We start from the raw sequence: 21,086 nt of genomic DNA, 5'->3' as shown, positions 1-21,086 counted from the left end.
CTTTACTCAAGTAAAAGTAACAAAGTACAGGCTTGTAAATTTACCTTAAGTATAAAAGTAAAAGTAGAAACCACTTTTTTCATGCCGTTGCCTACATTTTAAATGGATGTCTGCCAATAGGACTAGATCTCCATTCTGTTCATTTTCAATCATCTCGTCGTCCATGCTACTATGCTAACGCCACCGCCACCAAGCTGCAATGATTTGCCGCGAATGAATACCGCCGAATCTGTCGATTCATCTTGTAGTGGTGCGTCAAATGCAACGTAGATTCCCATCCAATTAGATTGAATTTGGTATTGATGACGTGAAAAATAATAACGGTAACTCCATTGAAATGATTCAAAACTAAACTAACGAGCCAATTTTTTAAAATGTAAGGAGTAGAAAGTACAGATATTTGTGTAAAAATATAAGGAGTAGAAGTAAAAAGTCGCCATAAAAATAAGTAGTAAAGTAAAGTAAAAATATCAGAAAAATCTACTTGAGTACAGTAATGAAGTATTTGTACTGTCCCATCTCTGTGTATATATATATATATATATATATATAAATATCCATATATTTTTTTTATGTTTCAAAGATAATAAGGAAATTTAGATTTTCCCTGAGTGCCCTATAAAGGGTTAATAATGAACATTTTAAGGGAAATATTGCTCTAATATAAATTGAGAGGAAGATAAAAACTACAAAAAGCTAATTTTTGGCTACTTAGTGAGTAATTTACTCCAATATTTCTGAATGATTATTAAGCAGCTAAGAGTAACCCGCAGCCTTTCTCATACTGCGACACCCATTTTGATGTTTGTGTGCCTGGAGTGAGCTTCCTGCAGAGAGCAGCTCGGGCCCGGCTCATTTTCGCCTGGCGGGTCAGCCGCTCTGTGTCTGAAGCTGCTGCTACGGAACCGTTTGGCTCTTTTCTCTACTAGCGAGCAACAGTACACTGAACCCCCAACTGTACAACCAGCTCCATTTTAAGGGGATTTATCGCCACACATGCCCGCATATTCAACACACATCGCCCAGTGGGGATTCCAGGTACCGCTCGGCCGGTTCGGAGGGCTGTTATAACGCTCTTTTCGAGGTTTAATTAGAGCTTGAAAACAGCGCTGCTGGTGGAGGAGATTCCATATTAGGAGCACAGAGGAGAAGGCACCCCCCTCCTGGAGCTTTAGGTGAGTGTTTCTCATATTTCGGCTTTATTATCGCGGTAATAAATGGTAGCCGTGCGTGTGGCGGGGCTGTGTGGGGAACCAGCGCAGGTTTTGGGCGGATTATAACGCGTTTTTTGCTGTATATTTGGACATTTTTGTTTCAGAGTGGGGGATGGGCAGCGCCAGCGCGTGAGTAAGGCGCGCGCGTGTTGTGCACGTGTTCACTGAGCCGTTTTCGTGCGTGGTTTGTGTTTGTCAGCGCGCGCGGTTTGTGTTTGTCAGCGCGCGCTTCCTTCCTGTTAGCTGTAAATGAAAGGCTCTGTAGTCATTTTTAACCTCAATCATTTAGAGAATGTTTCCAACATGGTTGGAGTTTACTGCTGAGATTAAACGCCTGTGTTCAGGACGGCTATGTACTTGGCAACTTTTTATTTTTACTTTAACTTTAAAGAATTTGTACGACTTAGTTTTTATTTTCTTCTTAGGTATTTCAGCCTTTTGTTATGTAATTGTTTGTTTAGGTTAACAGGTATCAACGTAAAGTAGTTTTGTGCAGCAGCACATGGTTGTATACACAACCTCCTAATCTGAGCTTAAGTTCAAACTAAAGCTGCACTTTGGCCTAAAAAGTTTCACCAAAGTCTTAATTAGCTTCCCTCTAGGTTGATTGAAAGTTTACTAGAGTGCGGAGCTGCTGATTGCTCTAAAAGCATGAGGTGGGGGAGGGGCAGACACACACTAACTCCTGCACAGCTGAGGTGACCAATGCAAACCTTGGGAATCTCAACTCTGACATAATGTACTTGTCCCAGATTAGCCTTCTGTTACAAGGTGTTTTTAAACCGCCTGCTTGGATTAAGGTTTCTATAACTTTTTTTTTCATAGTTGTTAAAAAGTACATGTGATTTAATTTGCAATAAATAAAATCCACAATTGAAACCTTAAAGGAACAATAAGGAACATTTCAGTCCAATTCAGACCAAACCAACACTACATTTTAATACAAGCTTCTATAATATGACACAAGATGTAAATAGTTATACTAATTAATAATTTGATGTATTTCTTTGGTAAAATTCAGACTGATGACACATCATGTGATTTAAGGCCAATTTATGCTTCTGACGCATAGCCGCTCCAGTCTCTGTGAACGACCACGCACCGCCTCAAAAAAATTCCTGACTACGCCTCGGACCCGCGCAGACAAAAAGCAGCTGTGATTGGTCCTTGGTATGCCTTTTCGGCTGTCCCTGTGGTCGTCCTTCTTGATTCGGTGCTGGGGCGCGCCATTTTTAAAAACCGAGGAACAACTACGATGGACAACCTACGTGTCCTCCTTTGTCTTTTTGCCAACTCCCTTAATAGAACCTGTTCTTCTTCGATGTCTAGCGACTCTAGATACATCTCTGTGACCGTGATATCTTGCAGGCGCGCCATTGTTGTTTTGGAAGATAAACACTCCCGCCGGCGTCGTTGAAGTTCTCGTGACTATCCACTGAAAGTCTCGTGAGTTCTGGAATAGGCTCCGCCTTGTGCTTTTGTGGAAAACTGCTCTTTGTCCCTAGTAATTCCTGACCGACGGTGCAGAAGCATACCATCCGAACTGTTTCATACCCAAGCAACATTTATACCCCATTTACACTACCCTTGAAAAACCAATACATGCCGAGACCGGTCCGAGCTCGGATCAGTTAACAGGGCCGAGCTTGGTTCTGACGACCGTTTACACAACACGCTATCTCGGTTCCTAGACTCCTCGCCTCCTAGTGACGATCTGCGGTATTACTGCCAGTATTGATGCAGAAGGTGGCGGTAATGCACCAAAATTTATTTGCCAACCGCCATAAAACACAAGAAGAAGATGAAGAAGGAGGGAATCAAGCAAATCAAAATGTTGCGTGGAGAAGATTTCGATTGTTGTTTATAGTTGTTCTTCTTCTGTTTTGTGTTGGTTGGCAAGCAACTTCCGGAGGGGCATTACCGCCAACTACTGGAATGGAGTGTGAATCGGGATGTGCAGCCAGACGGAGATGACGCGTTCTGCTCATGCGCTCTTGTTATCAGAGAACCGAGCCAGGGAAAAACCGAGCCGAGCCCACCTCTGGAACTGGTCTGCAGTTAGCTCGGTCCGGTTGTGTCTAGCTCGGTTCAGTTCAGTTTGCTTTCCATTTACACACGATAAGTTATCTCAGTTACTGTGCTCGGACCGGTCTCGTCCCGGTTTTTCAAGGGTAGTGTAAATGGGTTATATATGTGTGCGGTTGCTGAATTCTAATCTGCCCTTAATGCTGGATTAAATGCTTGTATAATGAAGAAAGTCATCATTTGGATGCTAGCAAAGTTAGTAATGAAGCAAAGGCGCAAAATGTCCAGAAATCTGAAGTTCTCCTCCCCTCCCGTTGAGCCACATTAGACCAATCATCGGAGGGTTTATACTGCTTAAAAAGGCATCAGCTTTGTACCTTTGATTGTTGCTAAACTACTGAAAAACATCACATTTTTGGGGCAGGTGAGATCCTGGACCTCTGGGCCCGCTGCCTTTTTATGTTTGAGAGTTGTTGTTTTTTTTTTCCTTCATGAATGAACGATTAGCAGGCTGCTTAAGTCAAGCAGTGGTTTGAATCGTCTGTTTGAGGTTTGAGGCGTCTAAAACATGCAGATTGGTCGACGGGTCAAACAGGAACTAGATGATCAAGATTATCAGTTTGTCTGTGTAACACAGAAATAACATTTTTATTTTCTTTTGGCATCCTGTAGTGACCGGTGTGGGTCCAGATAAGAACATGTGATCCCTTCATCGCTGTATACCTTTCTGTATACTGAATCTGGTGCTTTTATTTTGAAGTTTCTGTGTTTTCCCTGTGTTTTTGGTGTCACTTTGCGTGAATAATGAGCCTTTGCTCTGGTTAACATATTGGATGACATAAGTTACTCATACCAGGGTTTCCACGGGTCAATAAAAATCATTAAAATTCATTAAATTATTATTTTTTAAATCAAGGCCTTAATTGGCATTAAAAATCATTAAATGTGTTTATCATGGGATTTAAAATGCTGTATTTAATAAAAAAAAGTTTATAAAAACAATTTCTTCGGATATATTATATCACGATATATGGACGGAAAGAAAACGAGGAATTCAGGGCATGGCTGCAGCCTGTTGACAGTTAAGATGACAATGGATTTTACTGCATTATATATACATATATATATGAGAGTCATGGGTGTTTGTTGATGGCAAAAAAGTTATTTTTAAGAGCATTAAAAAGCATTAAAGGGGAACGCCGTTTTTTTTTTTTTACATTTGGCCCATTTGGACGTTATTACATCATTTTCTACTCACCCAGTTTTGTGTCATTTCTAGCTGTTCTGAAGATATTCCGTTAGGTTATATCCAAGTAACATCTTCCTATGGGCAAACGACGTGAAGGCACAAACTAAACTGTTCATAATTTATCATTTATGGTGCGCCGGCATTTATACCATGTAGGCGAATCACTGTTCCCCAGACTTCTGCGGTTATATTATTATATTTATATAAACAAAGTGTCGCGTGTATGACGTCGGGCGAATTCACACAAAGCGCCGAGTTGACGTAAGCTCGCCACCGACTTGACCGGACCTCAGCAGAGAGCCATGAGGCGAGTGGGCCTGCAAGGCAGGAGGGGGGAAGCACAGGGCCGCATGTGTCCAGGCCACCGTCACCGGTACCCGGACCAGCCCCCGAGCTGACGGCTCGGTTCGACTGCCCGGTGTGTTTGGACTACGTGCAGCACTGTAGTCAACCAAAATCCCGGACAATTGTGAAATTTGCCCGGCCATTTTTTTAGGTATGAAAACAGGACGTCTGATCACCCTTCCATATAAACAATTGACGTTTCAGTGAGTGAGTGCTTGTTGCTATGATGCGTCTTTGCTCAGCAGCATTGCTCGTTGTAAACCAACCAATCAGAGCACAGCTCATCTAAATATTCATGATCGTACCATAAAATGAAGAAAACCTGTCGTTTCATTCTAGGGCTTTTAACCAGGCTTGCATTAGGGCTCATTGAACAGCAAATATGCCTTTTTTAGCCCAACCAATGTTACACACCCTATTCAGAGACCTTAAGGTTCAAATACCCTCTATAATAATTTAATGGCCCCTTTAAAGTTGATGTCACCCATGGGGTAAATAATAGAGGGTCAGTTGTTTTCATGCCTATTATTGTTATTGTTGTTTTTTTAGTTATAGAAATGGACCTATAGATAGAGCTCTCAATCGGCTGTTACCTGTTGATTTCTAGTTAGTTTTATGGTTTTACATCAGTCGGTCTCTAAACAAGTCAATGTTGTTATTTGAATGTGTATTATTTTAGCTTAATCAAGAATAATTGCTGCTCTTCTAACTGCAGGTTGAGTTATTGGATTGGTTTCTACATTTTGCTTTAAATCTTTTTCTTCTGTTGCTTGTTTCTTCCTTTATTCTCTGTAATAATCAGAATCGGCTGTTTTCAGCCTCTCTTGTTTTAAATGAAGCTCCTGAACATAGAAGCTGTGATATTAATCGCCACTGTGTGTTTATGAAACTGTTCCAGCTCTAACGTTATGCTGGTCATGTAAAATGAAATTGTCTGAATGCTTTTTACTGCTAACATGAGCTTGTTTGTGATGATGTAGCCGATAACGGCGCTGAGGAGACGAGCGTATGGTGAGCTGCAGATCAGCGAGCTGAGTCACATTATCTATGTAGGACACACTGATTACTTGGCCTTAATAAATCACACAGGAGGCGTGTTGGAGTAGTGCAGTTATGTAACCAGCGCCTGGCCGTGTTGTGAATAGTGGAGGGACAGACAAAATGGGCTTAAGTGCAGCGCGTTAAAATATGTCTGCCTTCATTAGGGAATGTCTTGATAAGAAATGGAGATGTATAAATATAGAACAAACATTCATCCTTGATCTGGATCTTCATTGAAGTCTGCTGCTTCATTAAAGTTTTGTTTTTCTTGTTTTTTTTTTTTTTCTACTGATGCAGTTGAGATTTGAGGGTAGAAGTGAGTTTATTTTCCCCTTCGTCTTGAAAACAATAATCCAGATAAGACTACATAGATTTCTGTGTCAGAGATCTCTAATGCAGCAGAACCTCAGAGGTTCTACCTCTATCTGGTCGCTAAATCTGGGCACAGGTCCATAATAAGGCTTGAACACAGCTAGTCTTGTAAATGGAGCTTCTGTATGGAGGGAACTTTGCTCCATTATTGATTCCAGCAAGAACATGTTGAGGTTATGGAAATGAAAAAACAAATAGTGATCCAGAAAAATAAAAACTTTTAAAAACCTCTTAATCAAAATAGGTTATGAGAAGTAAATGTGCTGTTTTTTCTCAAATTTTGTTTAAAAAAAATAATATTTTGGATTTCTTTACATATTTTTTCAGATTTTATTTTTCAAGTCCTTTATTTTTTGTTTCAATAACCTGGAAACTCCTATTTTCAGGTTGAGTCATATGAATCGTACTCGCCAGATTGTGTTTCCAGTAATGTTGCGCCATAAATGTCAATCGGAAACAGAAAGTTATATAAACTGTGAAAAAAAAAAAGTTTAAAGCTGTAAATATAAAAAGAAAAAAAAAAGTAAAACCTGAACAGACAGCAAAATTATTCTTAAAACCCTTTTTTAAAATTTTCCAATGAACGCCTTGGAGTTAAAGTTGCTATCAGAGTCCTGTCCTCTGTAGAAATACCGGGATGACTGCTGTCATGGTTGCATCGGAGTAAAGGGAGATGGTGAACCGTTTTGTGGCGTGGAAACAATCATCTGATCCTGAATGTCAACAAAACAAGGAGATGATTGTAGATTTCTGAAGAAACGGGAACAAGTTGAATCGTGTTAACCTCATGAAATAAGAAGTGGAGGTGGTTGAGGAGTAGAAATACCTTGATGTTCACTTTGACGACAATCTAGACTGGGTACACAACGGTAAAGCTGTCTACAAGAAGGGACAGCAGATTGTACTTCCTAAGGAAGCTTAGGTCCTTCAGTGTTCGCAACATGATGCTGACCGGGCACATCGCTGCTCTGCTGCTCCGCCCAGGAGCAGCGATGCGCCTGAGGGCAGCAGCTTTAACTGATGCTTCGTAATACCCGTAACAACCATGAAATGATGCACAAGCATCATCTCATGGGCACTATGCTGCCGTGTGTTATGTATAAGTTAGGCTGTTGTTTGACATAAGTTCTGGACTCATTATGAATACACTATATATACGGCCAAAATCGAAAAAATACTTAGAAAATTTAGCGCAGGGGTCACCAACGTGGTGCCCGTGGGCACCAAGGGACCCTCAAGGACAACATGGGGTGCGCTCAGCATCTTTTGAAAACAGAACAATTCACCAGTGGACTAAATCTGAAATGTTATTTTTTTACTGAAGCTCTTATTTTGAAGCATTTATGAAGCGTTTTATCATATCAATAAATTAGAACATTTGAGGATTTATATGGATTTCATAATGAGAATATCCAAAAGCAAATTAAAAATGAAAAGAAACAATAGAAATATGTTTATTATCTATGAAGTTCAGGTGAAAGCCGACTCCTCTAGTTCATAGGTCAGTATTGGTAGCCCGTCCTGTGAATCAGTACCCATAAAGTAGCCCTCAGCCTTAAAAAAGTTGGTGACCCCTGGTTCAGCGTATGCCAGTATTTTGGGAGATTCTGGGATGTTGGGCATACGCTGTCTAAGTTTGCAAGGTGTGACAGGGCCGTAACACGCAGATCCATGCAGGGGAGTATGGGTGGCACTTTTCCACCCAGGGGTAACGGTAAAGTCTGGTGACACGCTGCCCTTTATGTTTATGAAAACTGAAACGTCTACATGCTTCTGGGAGGTGCAGAGGAAGATCAAAATTATATCGTTACAAAACACAACTTTGAGTTTTGTAAAATCATTCAGCTGATATTTTAGACCAGAGTTTTTGTTTTTGTATACTTCCATATCTTCACAGGTTCATTCGTGCGATCCACAGCCGTGCCTTGAGATCACGAAAGGTGCAAGCATCGCCGCTCTCTTTACTATCCAGTATCAATATTTCCCCTGATTTGGGAATAAATGTTTTGTTTAGATTGATATTTATGTAACATTCGTTACGATTGTGTCATTTATCATTTAAATGGAGGAAGAAAAAGCCACATAGTCTCAAAGAATCAACCAAAAATTTCAGGGATCAGTCAGTCCAGGGGTCGGCAACCCAAACTGCTCAAAGAGCCATATTGGACCAGAAAAAAACAAAAAAATAAATCTGCCCGGAGCCGCAAAAATGTAAGAGTCTTATATATGGCAACATAGGCTCTAAATATAAATATATAATAAGCATCCATGATTAAATGTTTATCCTGGAGCAGCATGAGGTGAGGGAGGAGCAGTGTACGCTCTCACCACATACCGCTTCACCGCACGGTTTAAGTTTTGTTGCATTGAGGAAATTATAAAAAACTTGAAAAAGGAATCTTTCTATGGTGGATGAGTTTCTATTGGGAGGAGTTGATTGAGTCATAAGGAACCGAGCAGGAACTGACATCCATCAGAGCAGAGCATCTCTAACCCTGAAATCCCACATCCTCCATTACCAGCTTTCCTTGGTGTTATTTGTATTTTTAGGATTTGGGTGAAAAATGGAAGAAAGTTCCCATCCCTGCATCAGAGCGCTACCTGTTTGATCTGTGGACGGTTCTCCATCCTTGCAACCAAACTAGCAGCACTAGTGGAGTTTGGAGATGCAATCCATTTCTTAAATCTATCTTTGCTCTCCTCTGATTTATCCAGAAGTTCTGCAACCGCAATTTTTCTCTCACTCCTAAATTGGTGGTCGACTGCATATTTATCCTTCCCTGGAAATGCCTTTTCAAATTTTTCTTTTTATTTCTTGACAACCTCTCATTACAAAGCAAAAATGCAGGCAATTCTTCCTCATTGATAATGAAAGCAAATGATTCGTCCATTATTTGAAACCTCTTTTCTCATCAGCTATCTTCCTTTTTTCCCCTTTGGGATCCACGGTCTGAGACACACCTGAAGCTTTGTTTGCCTGGCACCACGCCACGCTGGCTGCAAGTTATGACCGCTGACCTCTATGGCTATGATGCAAATTATTGTTTAAATTTATTTATTATACAAATGTGTACAGCATTGGAGAACATAATAAATTTTCTTTGACCCTTCTGCACACCATATTGAAACAACACATTTTTTTAAAAGCTCCAGGGAGCAGCAGGTAGCCGACCCCCAGGTTAGATTGATGTCAGAATAATGGACATGGACCCAACCCACATCCAGACGGATTATGTGTCGGTCAGAATATTCTGATTGGCTCTGCAGATGTATAAACATCTGTCAGGATGGAGCTGAGTGCCTGAGAGCCTCATGTCAGCGTGACGCATTTCCCCTTTAGTGGCAATATTTACATCACCCATTTCTGGTCCCATCCCCCGTTTTATTTTCATTACTTGCATCTATAACAATGTAACCAGATTATTTTCATTCTTTTTTTTTTTTATTCTGAATAAATCACAATCTAATTGATGGTGAAAATTAGTGCCTGTAAACAACATCTACCACGACCCTGGAGGGAAGCAGTAGCCAATGCTAACAGTTTCTTCAGTGGAGTAATATTGACTATATTTATACTTCATTAATCATGGATTATTAAGCTGAAGTCGTTCATTTTCATGATTTTTTGGCAGCTAAACAATATATTTAAACCGAGCCACTTGTGATGGATGTCACATCTTCCAGTGTTTACATTAGAAAACAGGATTAACCTTTGTGGAAAGAGTTTTAGTATTCATAATAAATAATCCCTTGTATATTATTATCTGATTAAAAGTTTAAGAAGCAGAAATATGTTAAAGGTTTGGAATGACTGGAATCTGAAAGAACTTCTTGCCACTAATGAAATGGACAGATAGAGACGTCTGCTTTAATGGATAAAAATCCCGTCCTTTCTTGGATTATTTTCTTACCTCTGCATCCACTAAAGTAGTCTGGATCAGCATGTTGATTTACATCTATTCTGGTTGGACACATTCCTATGATGTTTGGACACACATCTGCTATGAAACTATGAAGGTTATTTTCTTTCAAAAATATTTGTGCATAGGGCTGGGTATTTTCGCCAAAGTCCCGAATCGATTTGATTTTGATTAATACAGTTCTAAATAAATTAATTTTGATTTTTTTTTTTTACAATAATGAAAGTGGTTCAACTGTATTTCAAAATACAGACAGTTTAAACTTTGAGATGTGAACAAAACTGTCTCAAAAGTGCAAACTTGTTTGTGAAAAAGTGAAGCCTCACTCCAGCCAGCAGACGTGACACAGCAGACATGCGTGAGCTGCATTATCTCCACTGCACCATATTTGCAACGTTGTCTGTAACAACTACAGGGTGTTTGCTGGTCAGCCACCATTTGTTAATGTCTTCAGTCAACCTATTGGCTATATTTACAGCTGTCTGGCTTAGAATGCATCTTTCCTGTTCAGTTGAATGTGAACGTCAGGCGTGTCACTATAAAACTAATCGATCTCATTCCCTAGACATCGTTTTTGCAAAAATCTAAAGGAATCGATTGAATCGATTCTTTTTACCCAGCCCTATTTGTGCATCGTAAGTGTGAATTCGAAGTTGTAGAGAGAGTTACATTCAGCTGTGTCTGGTGACATCATCATGCTGGATTAGCGTTGATGATGTCACCAGTGCGATAGAAATCAAGAAAATAAACAATGGAGAGAAACATGTAAGGAAGCCAGGGCATAGTCGGTGTGCTTTAATGTTTAGCTCTTTTGTTCCTCCGAATCCCTCCCATCAGAGCTGCGCCATGTTTATTGAATTTAAACAGAGCTGTTTCGGCTTGTTCGACCAGAAGTGACTGGCACGATGTGTTCATGTCCGTAAGTTTTGCTCAACGGTGTCACGTAATTTCCCACCGTATTCCGGTCAGAGTGATTTCAACGCAGGTCGCTTGCCGAGTTGTTTGATCCCGGTAAACACGCGTCAGCGAGCTGTTCCCACTGCAACTAAAAGCCGATCATTCCCGGGTTTAAATGGGTTTTGTTGGCCATTGTGAAAGGGTTATAAATTAATCCGTGTTTTGGGTTTTTTGTGGGGGGTTTTTTCTGGTGAGTTAGTGAAGTTTTAGATTTCCTTTGAGAGGATAATAACTTTAATGAATAAATACGATGAGCAACATATATATCTCTAAACAGAGGTTCACAAACAGTCGGGGATCTCACACATGCATGTGCTTATCAGCAACTAACTGTGTTTAAAAACAGGGAGCAGGACGACCTGATTATTGCGGGATTCAACAGCCAAAGCAGTTCTGATCTTAGGTAGTATAGCAGTGGTTGTGGTTTCAAAGCTGACGTGCGGAAATCTGTTAGTTTGTTCAAAATCAACAGCTCCAATCTTTGGAAGCAGAACAGAACCAAACCAAAGCTTAGATCAGGTTTATTTAACCCCTTAACTGTCCCGTCTGGTCTGTGGGACTTATGTGGTGCCTCCAGACATGCAGCCTCACCCTGCCACAGTAAAGGGTGGGTTATCCTCCTGCAGCAGTTTGTCGCAGTGAGCTTGTCGCAGATATTTTAGATTTATGCTCAACATTGAAGCTTGGTCTCTGCTATGTTATTCCACTCCACAACGAAAGCGGGACAATCACGATCTAGCTGTGGGTCTAGATACGGCCGAGACGGTAAGGAAGTGGAGGAAAGTTTGTCGGACATCGGGGGGGCATGAGGGCGAAAAAGAGCGGGGATCCAGGTGGAAAAAGGGTGCTAGCATTCTCGCGCTTCTAGCTGGTCCAACTTCACCAGTCATTTTCCACAATGGCGGTCAGACAAACAAAACAAGCCAGTAAGGTACAAAACAGGAAATACCCATAGTGTAGATTGGATGTAGAATTGACCAATCGGAGGCCTCTTGTCTGCGGTCACCTACAATTCGGTAGAGGTGCACCAGAGTGTGAAGGGGTGGAGGCATATTTGCGTTCACTGCGACACACGCAGACGACCTGATTTCTGAGCATAAACCAGTACAGCAGTTTTATATGACCAGTTAGATCCTCCCAAAGGTAAAGAACAGCCGCTGATTACTTTTCTGCTTTTTCATGTATTTCAGAAAAATTTTGAGTTGCAGCCAGTTAACAGGATAAAGACGTATTAATTCAAACTGCATGCACCAGGATAATAAACATAAACATAACATATTTCACAACTGTTTCAGAGGACTGATCATAGTGATCTGAATCAGCAGCGCAGTGTCTGTCTCCCTGCCAGCTCCCAGATTAGCTTCTCTTATTGGTTGATGTGGCGCGTTCAGGAGCAAAAGTTCGATATTTCAAACTCCAGCAGCTGCTGCTTTTGCGTCAGATGCTCCGAAAGCTCATGAGTCGCTGCTTCAGTTTCTCAGATGCGTCAAGATGCACTGCTCAAAATGCGCTGCAGGACCTTTTGCTTCACCGTGATGCGCGTCAACCATCCACTGCATGTAAACTAGCTGCTTCTGCTGCTTTAGGTGTGAATTTAGCATAACATTATCATAAATAAACAAGTTTCTTGTGAAGCGCAGTCTTCCCAAAAACTGCTTTTTTTAGTAAACTTTTTCGCCTTGGGGGCTGTAGATCCTCGCACCTCAGCCTTCTCCTCTTCAGCATGTTTTCTTTTAATGGGTTTGGTCGCTCCAACTATACACCCCTACAGTTTGCCTAGCGGTGGAGTTGTTGTTAAATGACGGGGTGATGGGGGTGTGCTCTCTGTACGCACATCTCTCTATAGGCATGTGAGGAACAGCAGCAGAGGGACAGAGAGGCCGATTCAGGTCAGATTTGGTTCCCGGTTCTTGCAGTGGAAAACCTCCCTTTTGAGTTCTGATTTTCCGTCTCTGTTTTGTTCCTTTAAAGCCACATTATCGGTCAGCAGGGGTCAAAGCTGCTGTGCATTGACCATGCCAGAGACGTGTGATCACACAGCTGGGTTTCTCTCCCCGTCATTGCTCAACAGCCAAGCAAATGTTAAAGCTGCGTCTCAGGAGAAAGGGTGTCAGGCTGCTGCATGCGATCCCTGAACGCTGATGGTGAGGTTGAAGTTCTGTCTGCAGTAACGAGGGTCTGAGCTGCAACAGGAATATCACCCACTGAAAGCAACAAAGCAGTACCTGCGCTTCATTTAACATTGTATTTATCAGCAGGAGGAAAAGGTGAAAGCAGCGTATAATGAGATCTTTCATCTAACTGTTTGTTAGACACAGAGCTGCTCATTAAAGCTGTAGAACGTATGGCACCCTGAAAGCACTGCTGCAGGCGGAAATTATTGAGCACACTGCATCTGACCTGATGGAGTTTCTGTTGAAATGTAAAATAAACTTTTCTTAATGTATAAATAAGGGTTATTGCCTGTATTATCATTTATAAACATGGATGCTATTTTCAAAACCATTTTTTTCTTCCAAAGAAAGTTAATTTTGGTTTAGAGAAACAAAACAAAAGAATATTATTTCCTGCAGGTATATGGGCTGGTATGAAAAATATCACAGTTTCATGGTATTATGATTACATTATATTATTATATAATTTTGCAGCATTTATTGTCATTTTGATGTAGGGCTGGGCGATAATTCAATAACGATATATATCGATCGATAGACGTGTGGCGCAATAGAAAAAAAGAGGGTCGATAAAAGTTCGATAAAAAAGAAAAGCAGTTTTCCTTCCTTCTCATTGTAGCCTAGCATGTAGGTTTATGCTAGCCACTGCTTCCTCCCAACCAATCACAATTGCTGACCCAGGCATGCCGTCACCAAGCGCCGCCCTCTCAAACCACAACACAGAGCACATGAAGATGCAGCAAGGAGAGGCGGAGGAAATTGTTACAAAGAAAGGTTTTTGTAGTTCGGCAGTCTGGCAGTATTTCGGTCATGGCAAGTCGGACCAAAAACAAACCACAGTCATCTGGAAAATGTGTCGGGAACCAGTGAAAACCAAGTCTGATAACGAAACCAACTTTTTTTTATCATCTCAGCCGCTCACAGCCGCAGGAGTACGAGCTGTGTAGGCCGCGGTGCGGCTCTCCTCCGAGGAATCTTCGGAAAATATATATATATTTTCAGTTCTGGGCAGTTTCCCACGTAGTTCTAACAATTGAGATAAAAATGCCGAGGGGGCAGAAACTTCAAAGTAATAACTCAGGTTAAAGCAGGAAACGGGGGCGGCGGCGGCGGCGGGGCATTTATTTATTTGTTATATTTATTTTGGTCACTTTAGTTTATTCTTTGTCAGTATTTAATAACATAACTCAGGTCTCTTAAGTTATTTTTCTTTAAAAAAATTCTGTTATGGTTAAAAAAGTTGGTTAAATAAAGATTTAATTCGAAGTCTGTGTTTGTGTTTTTTATTAAAATTAAATCATTTAGCAATTTTATAAAAAGTCCAGGCAGAGCTGCACATAAAATATGGTTTCAAATCTTTTCAATAATTATCGATATCGATCAATATGCATTTTTTTTTATCGATAAGCTTTTTTTCTATATCGCCCAGCCCTATTTTGATGCATTTCCAGTCTTGTAAAGAACTTTGATTTATCGTCTAAATGATCAATTAAAATTATGATTTAAAAACAAAGATTGACTGAATTTCAATTGTTAATATTTTTCTTCTTTTTCCTTTTATTTTCCAAATAGGCCATTCAGTTAAATGAGGTTGCTATGGGAAGCCTATTTTAAATTTGTATTGATATTTCTGATTTCTGTGTGATGCATTAACAGCCATGCAGTTACCTCAGAAAGACTTAAGGGCTAGTTATACTCGCGCAACAGTGTGTCGCAGTGAGCTTGTCGCAGGTATGATGCAGACATTTTTGATGTATGTTATTCTACGCCACAACACAAGAGGGACAATCATGAACTAGCTGTGCAGGTTTTTGCAGCTTCTGCTGCTTGAGGTGTGATCGTAGCATTAAGAATGTTTTTATTATCACTTTCGGTACCACGCAATGGTATGCAATGGCTAAATTTCTCCAATGTGAGGTCAATAAGGTTCAGTTATTATTATCATGATAGAAGATCTTCGTCGATCAGAGGCATCGTTCATACTGAGGATTTATTGTAACTTTATATAAATCACTACATGGACAAAGAAGCTTTAGAAATTCCAGGTATGATGGCGTAAATAAAGAAATATTCACAGCTAAGGAGGGATGCTTGTGCAGGAAGCTTGGCAACTTTCGTCCTCACTAAAGGGTTCCAGTATGGCTGACCTTAGTGTTTCAGAGCAGTGATTCTAATTCTGTCAGAAACCTGGGAGTTCAGATTGATCAGTACCTGACTGACATGCATCTGTTTCCTTTGGTTTGGTCTGTGAGAGAACCCTGTGTCTGTCAGGCTAATAACAGCTAGCATGTGTCTGTCAGGCTAATAACAGTGGGCATTAACTTTTATAGTTTAAAAGGTTTATATTTTCTCAGCATTTGTTTTTTTTATCATCTATCTTCTTCAGAGAAAGATCCTTTGAACAAGGCTTTTATGTTTGTGTTTAGACTAAGCGGTTTACTGTTAGAGCAGATGTTAATGGGTCTGTTTGTATCAATTTTGATGAAAATGCTTATCTTTGAATAATGTATACTTTTTATTGATTTGATCAAGGTATAGATTTTACCAGCACTACCAGGATGACACACCAGGTCAATCTCTGCAGATATTTGTTAGCTATCCTCAGCCTCTGCAGGAAATAATACATCCTGTTTACATTTGTCCTCGATGAGAAAGATGCCGCTGTACAAATCTGTTGTGATTATCAGTAATTTGGCTGTAGAGGGCAGTGGGCTCAGGTCAGATATTGTCCAACACTAAATTCAACTCAGTTCAGTTTATTCATATAGCAGCGATTCACAACAGGTCATTTCAAAGCCCTTCGGAGAGACAAGACAGTCTGGTTGGTTTAAAAGTTGATTGTATCCGGTCATTAAGTCGCAAGACATGCTCTTCTTGGATGAGCTTACGGCAACAGGCTCAGTGTGAGGGGGCCATGTGCTGAAGCCGACTGAGCTTCAAGGAGACAGAAGCAGATAAACACACAAAAAGAAGCAGAGATGCAAAAGGTATATATTAACTATCTCCACAGGTGACGGCATCCAGTAAGGGAGAGGAGCTCTGAGCCAGTTTTCATGTCAAAAGAATAAAAGAGAGCAGTTAGTTAACAGTAAAAACTGAGCCTATAGCTACTGTACATCATGAGAGAAACAGGCCCACTCACTGAAAACAGGCCCAACTCTAACCTGTTTAAACAAAAGTGTTGATGGCAGCATCCCTGCTGTATTTCATTCCATGATGGTATCGCAGCCAAAAAGAACCAGACCAGCTGAAGCCACAATGATGAATGAAGAGTGATGTAAAGTGGTATCTGTGTCCTCCAGCAGCCATAACCTATAGCAGCATGAATATAGAAAATAGCTTGGCTTCCTCATACCACATCCCATTTTGGATGCGGTATAAGGAAGGTAGAGCCAACAATGCTTCCTAAGACCTTCCTGAGAGCACAGCCACGTTTCCTGAGGTGAGGTGTTTTATACAACTAGCAGTTTTAGGTAACTTTTTTTAGACTTTGTTTTATTTAAAGACTTTGTCATTCTGCATGAAATGAGTTTGTTCAAAACGAAATTTCGATTCATGCAGCTTTTTAACAGTGAATGAGCAGCTTACAACAGTGAAATGAACATTACTGTTCATAAAGTGGAGACGTGATCAGAAAAATACAGTGCAAAATGCAGTAGAAACATTATAGTTGAGTTCTATTTGAAAGGATTTGAAAATTCGCCATGTAGTGCAAATTTGATGTTTACAAATGTGATGTGGAGTCTTGATTTGTATCTTGATTAGAGTTATAGATGTGGACAGTTGTATTTTTTTTTTTCTTTTAACAGATTGGATTTTTCATAAGGGCTAAATATTTTTGCTTTATTTCAAACAAATGTGTACATAATTGTATCCAGAACAACAGGAACCAAGCAAGCTAAAACTATAACAATCAAAACTGAGAGACTGGAGAAGTTTTAAGACTTATAATAACTATAATAATAACAAATATGTGGGCTGTGCTTTCATCACTAAATGTCTGTGTTTGATTGGTTTAGGTGAAACAAAAGTGACTGCTATGTTAAGCAGGAGCACTGCAGCCTTTTACACATCATGTCATCAGTATGCTTAAATATCCAGGAAACTCTTCAAATGTCAAAGAAATTCTGCAGGGTTTTTTTCTCCCATCAGTCAAGAGAAACAGAAAGTAGATTACAATAAAAATTTGAGAGATGGTTTGATGTGTTTATCTTTTGTAAATGATAAGAGATAAATTGGAATAATTTGTTGGAGTAAAGCTCAACTCACTCCAAAATCACCTATGTGTTTGTTAATAAACAACATATTGACGTCTTATGGTTCGGTCCACAGATTTTATGTTTAAAATGGTCTTAAAGATCCCTGATGTGTGCTATTTATTTTACTTTTTTTGGGCTGATTCTTTGAGCATATATTCTTTCATCCTTCATCTACATGATAAAAATTAGAGATGCACTGCGTACCGTCTCACTGATACAGATACTAAATGAACCAAATGCGGCTTAATATTGCGTGTGGCCTCCATGTGCCTGTACAACCTCCTTAAAACACACGGGCTTCCTCCTGATGAGGCTCTGGATGGTCTCCTGAGGGATCTCCTCCCAGTCCTGGACTGAAGTATCTCAAATTCCTGGACAGTCTTTAGTGCAACATGGTGTTGGTGGATGGATTGAGACATGATTTCCCGGATGTGCTCAATCGGAATTAGGTCTGGGGAACGGGCAGGTCAGTCCATAGCGCCGAAGCCTTCATCTTACAACTACTGCTGACACGCATTGGGAGGAACCTGGGGCTAACTGCACCACTATATGGTCTCACAAGGGGTCTGATATCTCACGTCAGTACCCAGTGGCAGTCATGCTACCTCTGGGAACCACATTGAGGGCTTTGCGGGCCCTCCAAAGAAATGCAACCCGACACCATAAGATGTTGCAGTCAGCAGATCGCTCCCCACGGTCACATGCTCCGTGTGAACCTTCTTCCATCAGAGAAGAGCACAATCCTGATGTTCTCTGACAACTGCCAAGCGTCCTGCATGGTGTTCGGCTGTGAGCACGACCCCCATCTGTGGAAATCTGGCCCTCATACCATCCTCATGGAGTCGCTTTCTAACTACTGTGCAGACACATGAGTATGCCTTGCTAATTCACAATCATTTCCCCCTGTTGTCTATTCCATCTGAGCATGTGAAATAGTCAATCAGTGATACTGCCTAAGTGGACAGTTTTTTTTCAAAGAAGTTTTATTTGATTCAAGTTATACTTTGTTGTTTACGTGTCCCCCTTATTTTTTTGTGCAGTGTATATAAGAAATGGAGAACAGTTCCTTTTTAATTCAGCATTTCCCTGCTACTTTAAATGTTAGACTTGTATGAGTCATTTGGCAGTGCTTGGCAATTGGACGAGTTTCACTTGATTAGCCACAATCGACGAACAGCCAGTAATTATGAAGACCACCTATTATAAGTGCCATCATTGTGTTATTGAGTTTTTTTTTTTTTTTACAGATAGTTGTTAAACAGATACCCTATAAATAGGAGAGGGTGTTTTACAGTATTTAAAATGTATAACTGTCCTTTGGTCTTTGGTCTTTAACGGCTAAAACAACGAAGCCTTGAGTGAATGTCCTGCCTTTCCTCTCATTGGATTTCATACATGTGCTTTGCCGAGAACCCAGTCTACTTGGTTTGGTTCAGGGTTCTCCAAGGCCGATCCTCCCCTGTGGCTGATCTAAATAAGTAAATAAGGCCATCGAGTTTAGCTAAAGCCTGGTAAAAAAGCAACCTTTTCCTTCAGGTGGAGCAGGGATGCATCTATGTCACTAATCTCTATTTTATACACTGGTTTGCTGATAGCCTGTTGGTAGTACAGGGTGTAGTGAAGTCACCAGCCGCCATATTGGTATTCCCTAGTTAGACCAGTCGCAATGTAAACGATATGTGGACTACAGCATCGAACAATGATGATTTTTTCTTTTTACTTTTAAAATAAAGATAAATTCATCAATTTGAAACATGCTTGCTGTTTCATAGCATCAGTAGATTACTTTAACTTATAATATCAAATAGTCATATCACATTGCATAGTCATTATGAAGTCAATGAAGTCTAGAAATCATGTAATATAACATGTTATACAAATCCATCACAACAAAATTAATGTCAATGGAGCACAATAATACAGATATGCCAAAAGTAATAATAATTTATGAAGTAAATGTATTTATTACATTGTTATGGTAATCAAATATTACATAAAATAAGATTTTACAAGAGTGAATTACAAGTAAATGTTAATGCTATAGTTTTTTTTTCCTATTTTCGAATTGTGCATACATGGTGCCTTTACTTTTATGCTGTCTGAGCTTTAGCCTTTAAAGAACAAATTAATTAAAGAACAAATTTAATAACTCCACAGAGCTTCAGGTTCTACATTAGCAAAATCACATAAATTGGCAAAAAAACAGGCAACATGAAATTCATATTTTGCTTTTTGCTCATAGTTACAAGAATCAGATAATTTGCATATAATATACATACATGCCTTTATGCACACATGGACACATACACTGTCCAGTGTTTGAATACATTTAATAATATAAGTTACACATGTAGTGGGAATTTATATTCAAATATACACATAGATCTTTTTTCATCAATACAACTTTAAAAATATTTCAAATGAGAAATATACCAAACACTTAAAAAAAGACAGATTCATCAGTTTAATAAAAACTTATCCAATGACATTTCACTATGAATTACTTTCTATTTACTATATTTACTAACTTTACACACAGTGTCAATGGCTAACTTAGTCAATGTCTTCCAGTCGGTCCTAGATAGCCATGCTAATGTTACGCTACATACTACACTATAGAAAACATCTGAGTAAATATAGATTTTATTTCGGTTAGTACATCCGCTGCCTCTAAAAATCACCTCTGAAACGTCTTCACAGCTCCTTTTTCTCGGTTCTTTCCAACCAGCATCTGGATCCTGTCTTATTAGTAGATGCTCTGTGTGATGCGATCCTGTCAGAACAATATAATCCTTGTGTGTAGACATACCTTTACTGCTTGGCTACTAAGCACAGTTCTGGCTAGGAATGCACGATATTGGAATTTTGGCCGATATCCGATATGCCGATATTTTAAAACTCATGTAGCCGATAACCGATATCGATACCGATGTTAAAGCTGGACAAAAATAAGTAGTCATTGAAAATAGCAGTTTTGTTATCCATTTCTGGCACTTTGAAAAATAATATACTCAAATATATTTTCATATGCTGATATCAAATTGATTTTTAAAAACGCGGTATCGATCTATTTTACTTTTAAAATCTTGTGAAATTTCATCGTTCTGTTACAAACTCTCGTGGTATTTAGTAAATTCTTGTGAGATTTTTGTTAGTAAAATAGATCGATACCGCGTCAATATATCAGCATATAAAAATATGGCAAGATTTCGTGAATTTTCGGGGGATTTCGTAGCATAACGATGACATATAGCAATATTTCATTAGTAAAAGAGATTGATATGGTGTTTTTAAATGGCAATATATCAGCATATGAAGATATCGTGATATTTTAACGTATCAATATTTTTTCCCTCGTCTTTAGAAGTTTTTAAGTCTGTAAAAAAGACGTTTTTGAGGAAGAAGAAGAAGTAGTACTTTTTGTTTATTTATTTTTTTTAGACTTTAGAAACTCAGAAGCTGATCAAATATCGGTGGGGTGGCCGATGTCCGATATTCAGTTTTAAGGCTGATACAGGCCAATACCGATA

At 39.6% G+C, this 21,086-nt stretch overlaps 1 protein-coding gene across 1 annotated transcript in view; it reads left to right on the top strand.

Moving 5' to 3' along the window:
- Positions 1–888: 888 nt before the first annotated feature.
- LOC119787635 (F-box-like/WD repeat-containing protein TBL1XR1) overlaps positions 889–21,086 on the top strand; it is a 62,779-nt gene continuing 42,581 nt past the window's right edge. Inside the window, exon 1 of the mRNA XM_038291607.1 lies at positions 889–1,175. The gene's annotated coding sequence lies outside the window, so the exon portion shown is untranslated. The remainder of the gene's footprint in view (positions 1,176–21,086) is intronic.

This window comes from Cyprinodon tularosa, unplaced genomic scaffold (genome assembly GCF_016077235.1).
Source record: "Cyprinodon tularosa strain WSP-4 unplaced genomic scaffold, ASM1607723v1 ctg30, whole genome shotgun sequence".
In the NCBI taxonomy this organism is placed as follows: Eukaryota; Metazoa; Chordata; class Actinopteri; order Cyprinodontiformes; family Cyprinodontidae; genus Cyprinodon; species Cyprinodon tularosa.
The sequence above is the reverse complement of the archived record's forward strand: the minus strand, read 5'-3'. Positions and strand labels throughout refer to the sequence as shown.